Here is a 7179-nt window from a genome sequence, read left to right on the forward strand (position 1 = left end):
GGTAAATGTGAATGTAAGGGTAAAAGTAAAGGTAAAGGAAATAGTAAGGGTGAACAAATGCAAAGTACACTCGCTAGTAAATGTAAATACTGGGGCCTCTAAACTATGACGACACATCTAGACATCGAGTCCTATGTCCTTTACGTGGTTAGCTAGCTTACTTTCGGGTACATATTCCATGGCAGATACAAAACATACACAGAGTGGATATTTGATATATGTATAGTATATTGGTTATCGTGTACCGATTGTGATAGCGTTTTGCTTGCGGTTAAAAGACAGTTATACAATGTAATGGGGAATATAGTTTTTTTTCCATCCTATTTTTGTGATTTATTTGTTTGATTTTTTTTTTTGGTTTGTTTTTGTTTAATTTTTTTTCTTGTATAGGAAACAACAAAAATGGACGCAAAATTATTGTTATAGTAGTATTCTTGTTTACCCATCTGGCTTTTACGTTTAGTTAACTATATAGGAATATGCAAAACGTACACTTAATATATTTTTTTGGATTTGTTTTTCGATTTTGTTACTATGTTCCTTATCGATCTGATACTATATAAATGCAGCTCTAAAACTTGTATTCTTTGACATTGTTTTGTTCCATCTTAATTTCGTTTTATTTACTATCTTTCCATCTGGCGGCATCTTGCATTTGTATATCTCTCTTACGCTTTTCAAATACATTTAATAACATTTCTTTAGAAATATTCAAAGCTGAGGTAGTTAATTCATTCATTTATTCTTTATTTTAGTTTACGTTAGGTTATGTTAGTTTAGTGTACTCCATATATATGATCGGTGTTGTTAGTTAGGTATACATCTATGCACTCACACGCTATTTGAATTTATCTGACTTATCTGACTTTAGCTCTTCTCAAATTCACAATAAATTCATAATTTAGACGACTGTTTGAATAGGGGTTTACGGATCATTAATATATGTGTATGTCTGGTACAGGGACAACATCGAAAGCCTCTCGAAACGATCGGGATATAGGATTTCGGAATCGAAGCCGATTTAGAATGGAGAGGGGAAAAACCAATTACTGAAAACCAAAAATACTGAACTACAACGAAAATAAAAAGAAACCAAGGAACGAATTATTTTTGTTTTTTTTGTGTTTTTAATAATATTTTACTCTTTTTTTGTTATATTTATAATATTTATAGATATTTTAGCTCTGTAATGTAGATACAATGTACAATGTAGATACATCCTGTGTCGTCACATCATTCTCATGTAGATTATGTGTAGATTAAATGAACTTAACAGTAAAATGTAGACGACGCAAAAAAAAGCTCTAAACTAATTTATGTAAAGATAAGGATAAATTTAAACATAATTAATGTAAAAATAGTGGTATTTTTTTGTAAGTTTTCATCTTTAATTTTATGTTTTTTTTTGTTTTAAGCTTTAGTTTATTATGTGTAAAGTGGTTACTATATAGTTTGCTCGCCGTTCAAAAATTGAAAAAATTATGTGTGCGGGTTGGGGTTCCGATGAATGGGGGGTGGAGGGGGATTGCTTAAGGACTCATGGGGGGAGTTGGGTGACCAGCGGATGGTTTTAATTATAAACTACTATCACACAGGCAAACCACGCGCTGGATGGACGAGAAGGGGGGGGGCTGATTAAATGGAATTGGTTGGGTGGTTGATTGGTTGGATGTGGGATTGGATTTGGATTTATAGGGGTTATGGGGACATTGGAATATGGGAGTGGAGTGTTTGGTTGGCTGAAGAGGGCGGCAAAATGATATACACAACAACAAAATTATAAAATAATCAAAGTAAATAAGCGGGAATCGCAGATTGATTCCCATATGGGTTGTAAGATATCAATCGGAGATAATTTTTAAATATGCCAAATAAAATGCAATAAACTGACTACGCAACGCCAGGTTTATTGATTTATAATTTATATAGAGTTATGCATGGTTATGTATTGTAGATTACGGGTTTTATTTAGATTTCGGTTATAGAATATAGTTTGATGTTGCATGTGGGTTTTGAATGGGTGTGTGTGTGTGTGTTTGCATGTTTGTGTGCATGGGGGAGGGGGTGGTGGTGGTGGTGGTGGTGGTGTTAGTGTATATGTGTGTGTGTCTTTGCAATAAATATAACGGTAACTAAATATATGTTGTAGCTCAGTCTCCAGTTGATTACCGTATATAATCTATTACAAATCGAAACAATAAAAAAATATATATAGTATATATATATATAGGTATATATATATGAATAATATTAAATAAGGACTATTAAATATATATGCATATATATTCAAAATGCTTGAAATGTACAAAAACAAACAAACAAAGCTCTATGGTTCGGGGGCAAAGAGACTCTTTTTGAACTAGTTTTGCTTTCGCTTTTCTCTCATTCTGTTTCGTTTCGTTTGCTCTCCTTTCCTCTCCGTTCTATCCTCTATTCTGTTTTCGTTTCGTTCCAATGCATTGTCTACATCATACATCATTTTCATGCACTTTGATGTTGCGTGGTTGCTATTGTACATATACAATACGAATAGGGGTTTCCATATCGAATTTTACATAAAGAATTTTGTGTTTTTGGGGTTGTGTGTTTTCTCAAAACTTTGGGGTAATTTTCCCCTCTGTTGCTGGGTGTTTTTAGTTAATGCTTATCGCTTTTTTTTTGGGTTTCATTTTGTTAGATTTTTGTGTTTTTTTTTTTTAAGTGTGTTTTGTATGTGTAAACGTTTTTAGTACATATTTCTTACTGCTGACACAATAGGTTTTAATTATTTTCCATTTTTGGTTCTTAAATGCTAAAAATATATAGTAAATGTTGAAAGTTTTATTTCATGTTTTCTCTTCTCAAAAATGTTTTATATTCAGTTTCGGTTTAGTTATGTTAGATTTCAGTTTACGATTTTTGTTTAACTCGTTTTCTGTTGATTTCTTGTACATTAATGCGTTTTTCACGCGTTCCGCTGTTTCATTTCATGCGTTCTGCGTTTGATTTCAAATTTAAGTTGGTGGTTTTTCGTGTCGTATTTCAGGGTGAGTTGGATTTTAAGTTTCCTTTTAGATCTTTTCTGTCTGCTTTTCTGACTAACTTTTCCGTCTGCTCTGGATTTGAGTTGATTTTGCGTCCAATTTTCTTTTCGAAACTAAAAAAAATTATGAACCCCCAATTTGAATTGAATAAACTTGTGCTGTTTTATCTTCTCGAGGATTGCTCAATCCTTTTGGTTTACTTTACGTACTTATTACTTGCGATTTTCAGTTAATTTTTATATTATCGTTTTTCTTTTCACTGTGTGAGTGGCGGCTTGGCTTTTTGGGCTATTTGCTCTGCTTTCTTCTTGCTTTCTCTGCGCGTCTAACGGTTCTCTGCATGTTCTTCTGCTTCTTTCTGCTCTATGTTTGCTGTTTCTGCTCCTGGGTTTTCGGTTGTCAAGCTCGACTTATGGTTAAACTCCCTTTATATCGTTATCCCTATCGATAATCCTTATCTTCGCTTTAATAGAATGTCTCATTGATCAACTGTTCCTCTCTCTGTCTGGCTACTGCTGTCTCGCTCTTTAATTTTTACGCGCCTAACAATTGAAGAAAAAAACAACTTCGCTTCATTTTATGTATATGCCTAAAGAAATCTTCCGATAGGTAAAAACTCCCCTCTCATAATAGACAAAAAAAATAATGTATTAGAAAATAATAAAACTTGATTTGTACTCATGTTTGTACCGCTAAAAACGTTTATCCCTTCCTTTCATTTAGTTTTCCTTTGTAAATATTTATATATATGTACATATATAAAAAAATATTCCTTTTTAAAAAAGTATTCTTCCCTTAATCCGTGTTTCATAACATTTTTTATGCTTGTAAAAAGAGTTTTTCATTTTTTCATCTACATCGATTACCTCTTCCTTCATTCATATCATATCATTTCACTGCATTTTTAAAGAGTACAAACTTGCTTGTTTTTGCTTTATGTTAAATTATAGTTACAAATCAAAACTAAATTATACCATCTGAATTCCTGTAGCAAAGCAAATTGTTGTTCGTATTATTGGTGATTGTTCATTATCTGATGTTCTTCCTAGGGTTTTTATTCCTGTCTTTTCCTATTCCAAAGAAATCGGTTGTCAAAGTACTTTTGTGGGTTGGTGTGTGTTTTTGTAATGTTGGTTCTTGAGCGTGTGTGTGGGTGTTTGTGTATAAAATGTACATCAAAGCATTTTTTAAAATAAGTTTTTTTTTTTAATTTTTTGTTTTGTTTTAGTAAGTAGTTTTTATAGTTTAAATAGTTGTTAAATTTAAAAACGAGTTTATCACACCTTAAACGTTATCAGTACTTGGCACAACTTACAACACAAAAAAGTACTTTTCTCATTATTCTTTTTCATTTTTCCCATTTTTTTTTTGCCCAACGGCACAATTCTTTTCAATATTCTCGGAGAAGAAAAACTGCACAAAATCGGCATAAGGGTGGGAAAATGTTTGGAAAATATAGAAACTGTATTATACGAAAATGCAATATTTGGAAATGGTGGCAACCTTGTAAGTAGATTGTACTCGAAAAGCTTTGTACAGTTGGTGTCAACTGTACTGCGGGATTTTCAAAATGCTACCCTCATGCCAGTTGAGTGGTTTTTTGAGTTTTGCACAGTTTTTGCGTTTTCCGATTTCGATTTCCCATTGGGTTAAAATTTAACTTGCTCTTGCTTAACTGCCTTTCATGTTTCGCATTCTGTCTTCCTAACCGTTGCCTCACTTTCCTACCTGCTTTAATAACGATATAAAATAGCCTCTAAATACTAAAAAATAATTTCGTTTCTGCTTTTCACACAACTCACAATCGCTTTCCTCTCTTCGTTCTTCAACTGAGTTCTCTTTCTACACCTCATTATCATTATCATTATTCTTATCTTTGTTTTCGTTTTTAACGCGCACGCTAACTCACAAGTTTTTTTAGTTGTTTCCTCGATCTTTATCCTCATTTATTTTATGTTTATCGTGTTAAACCCCCTGTCAAAATAAACCAGAGCTATAGCTAAATTATTATCTCGTCCCTTTCATCGATCTAACTTTGCTTTGATTCAGCATTTGGAATAATAATTTTCTTTTCTTTGTTCTTTCCTTTTTGGAATCTTTTAGAAAAATTCCGTTTGTTCTTTATAAATATCGTATTTAAGCATAGATCCACATATCTATATATAGATATATATGTATATGTATAGGTATTTATATTGACAACTTTGGACATTTTTCAATTGAAAAAAACTTTTAAAAGGGTATTGTTAATTAGAAGAATTATTCGTTAAAAACAAGTGACAAAATTCATTATATTTATATACATATATGAGGATATACATATATAAAAAAGATTCTCAAGTATAACAAAACATAATGTCACGCATTTTCAACATACACATATATATCGCATATATACACATATATAGCGGCTTGATACTCGTATATAAAGATCAATGGTAAATGCCCAGCAACATTCTTATATACACTTCCCATCCCATCCTAATCACTTCCTCCTGCTCCTATATCTCCTATAGCCCTCTCTTCTAGGTTGATCTGTTTCAAGTTGGTAACATAGGGACCACATGGACCATATGAACCATTTTGGTTTTGGGTGGGGAGTTCGAGTTCGACCCAAAACTATTTCGGGTAGGGCTTTGGCTTTGGTGGGTGAGTGCTTGTTTGATTGGTTGCTGTGATTCGGTTCGGTTCGGATTCGGATTCGTTTTGATTTTGGCTCTGGGTAACTTTTGGAAGTAGTTCCTTTCGCCTGTTTTTGTCTTTTTGAAGATATCTCATCGAGATGCGTTTGTTTCGATGTGCGATTTGGTGATATGACTTCTCCAAAGCTTGTTTATTCTGATTCCGGTTAGATTCTTATGATTTTGTTTTTGTCAATATAATGTTTGGTTATTTGGTTGCTTATAATATACATTTAATTTGTAGGAGAGGTTTTTCATTATTCGTATTTACTCATTAGGATGTTTTAGCATTTATATCCATTTTTACGCTCCGCAAGTTTGTTTTTATTTTTATTTATTTATCTTTTTTTGTTTTTTTTTTTGTAGAAGATAATGCACTTACATTGAGGTATTTTAATTACTTTTTCAATCTTCTTCAAATTTCTTCATCTTTTCTGCTTCTGTTTGCTTTCTTTTGTTTCTTCTTAAAAAAGAACAAAGAAAATGTGATATTTCATAAAATTGGGCTGTCCTAAAGCTTGTACACGCTTCTTGTTGGCTTTGAGTTTTTGTGCAAAAATTTTGTCAATGTCATTTGTTCCAAAATAATGTGCCGCTCAAAAGGTTTTCGTTTTGTTGTTGTTTGCTTGACCGAAATGTTGTGTTTTAGATTTTCTTTTTGCCGAAATGTCGAATTTGCCTTGATTTTCTTCATGTGGTGTTTTTTTTTTTTTTTTAGAACTGTCTGCCTTCGAAGCAAGTGTTACACAAACAAAAGGGTTGGATCGTTTGGGATTTTAGGGCTTTGATTTGATTTAATTTGGTCGACTGTCCGTCTAACTATTTCGTAATATTAATGCTATGGAATATCAATTAGTTTAATATTTACGTTACAAAAAAAAAAACTGTATAGTTAAAAATTAGATAATAGCTATCTCAAAACAACACAAAATTGGGCTATTGGTATTGTTGCTTGTTTTGGCTGGTGTAAATTGTAGTTTGATTGTTGTTGCTCCGATTCAGTTACTTGGGTTACGGCCTCTAACTATGGGAATTGGTCATACGGGGGCTTTGGTTACGGGAATGGATATATATTTTCTGTTTACGCTACGATTACGATCTCTACGAAATGCATGCTCCGGTTTTGATTGCTTGGTTGTGGTTGTGGCTATGAGTTAGGACGTTGATTTGGGTTCGGATTGGCTGGTTTATGTTCTTGTTATGTAGTGCAGTGTCCCATCCATGTATAACAGCTTGTCTCTCATACACGCTCAAACGTTATAACGTAACACTTAACGTTAACGATCGATTAAAAAAAATTAACATTTCAGCACCGTTATTTCATATCTAGTTAGTTTTGTTTTCATTTCAAGGCAAACACATTACAATAGTTTCTTTAACACTATCTCTCGCTCTTGCATTTGCTGTAGCGTTCCTATCCACACTCTCCATCATTTGCTCTCTTCTCCTTCGGCTGCTTCTGCACTAAGTATAAT

This window comes from Drosophila santomea, chromosome X (genome assembly GCF_016746245.2).
Source record: "Drosophila santomea strain STO CAGO 1482 chromosome X, Prin_Dsan_1.1, whole genome shotgun sequence".
Classification (NCBI taxonomy): domain Eukaryota; kingdom Metazoa; phylum Arthropoda; class Insecta; order Diptera; family Drosophilidae; genus Drosophila; species Drosophila santomea.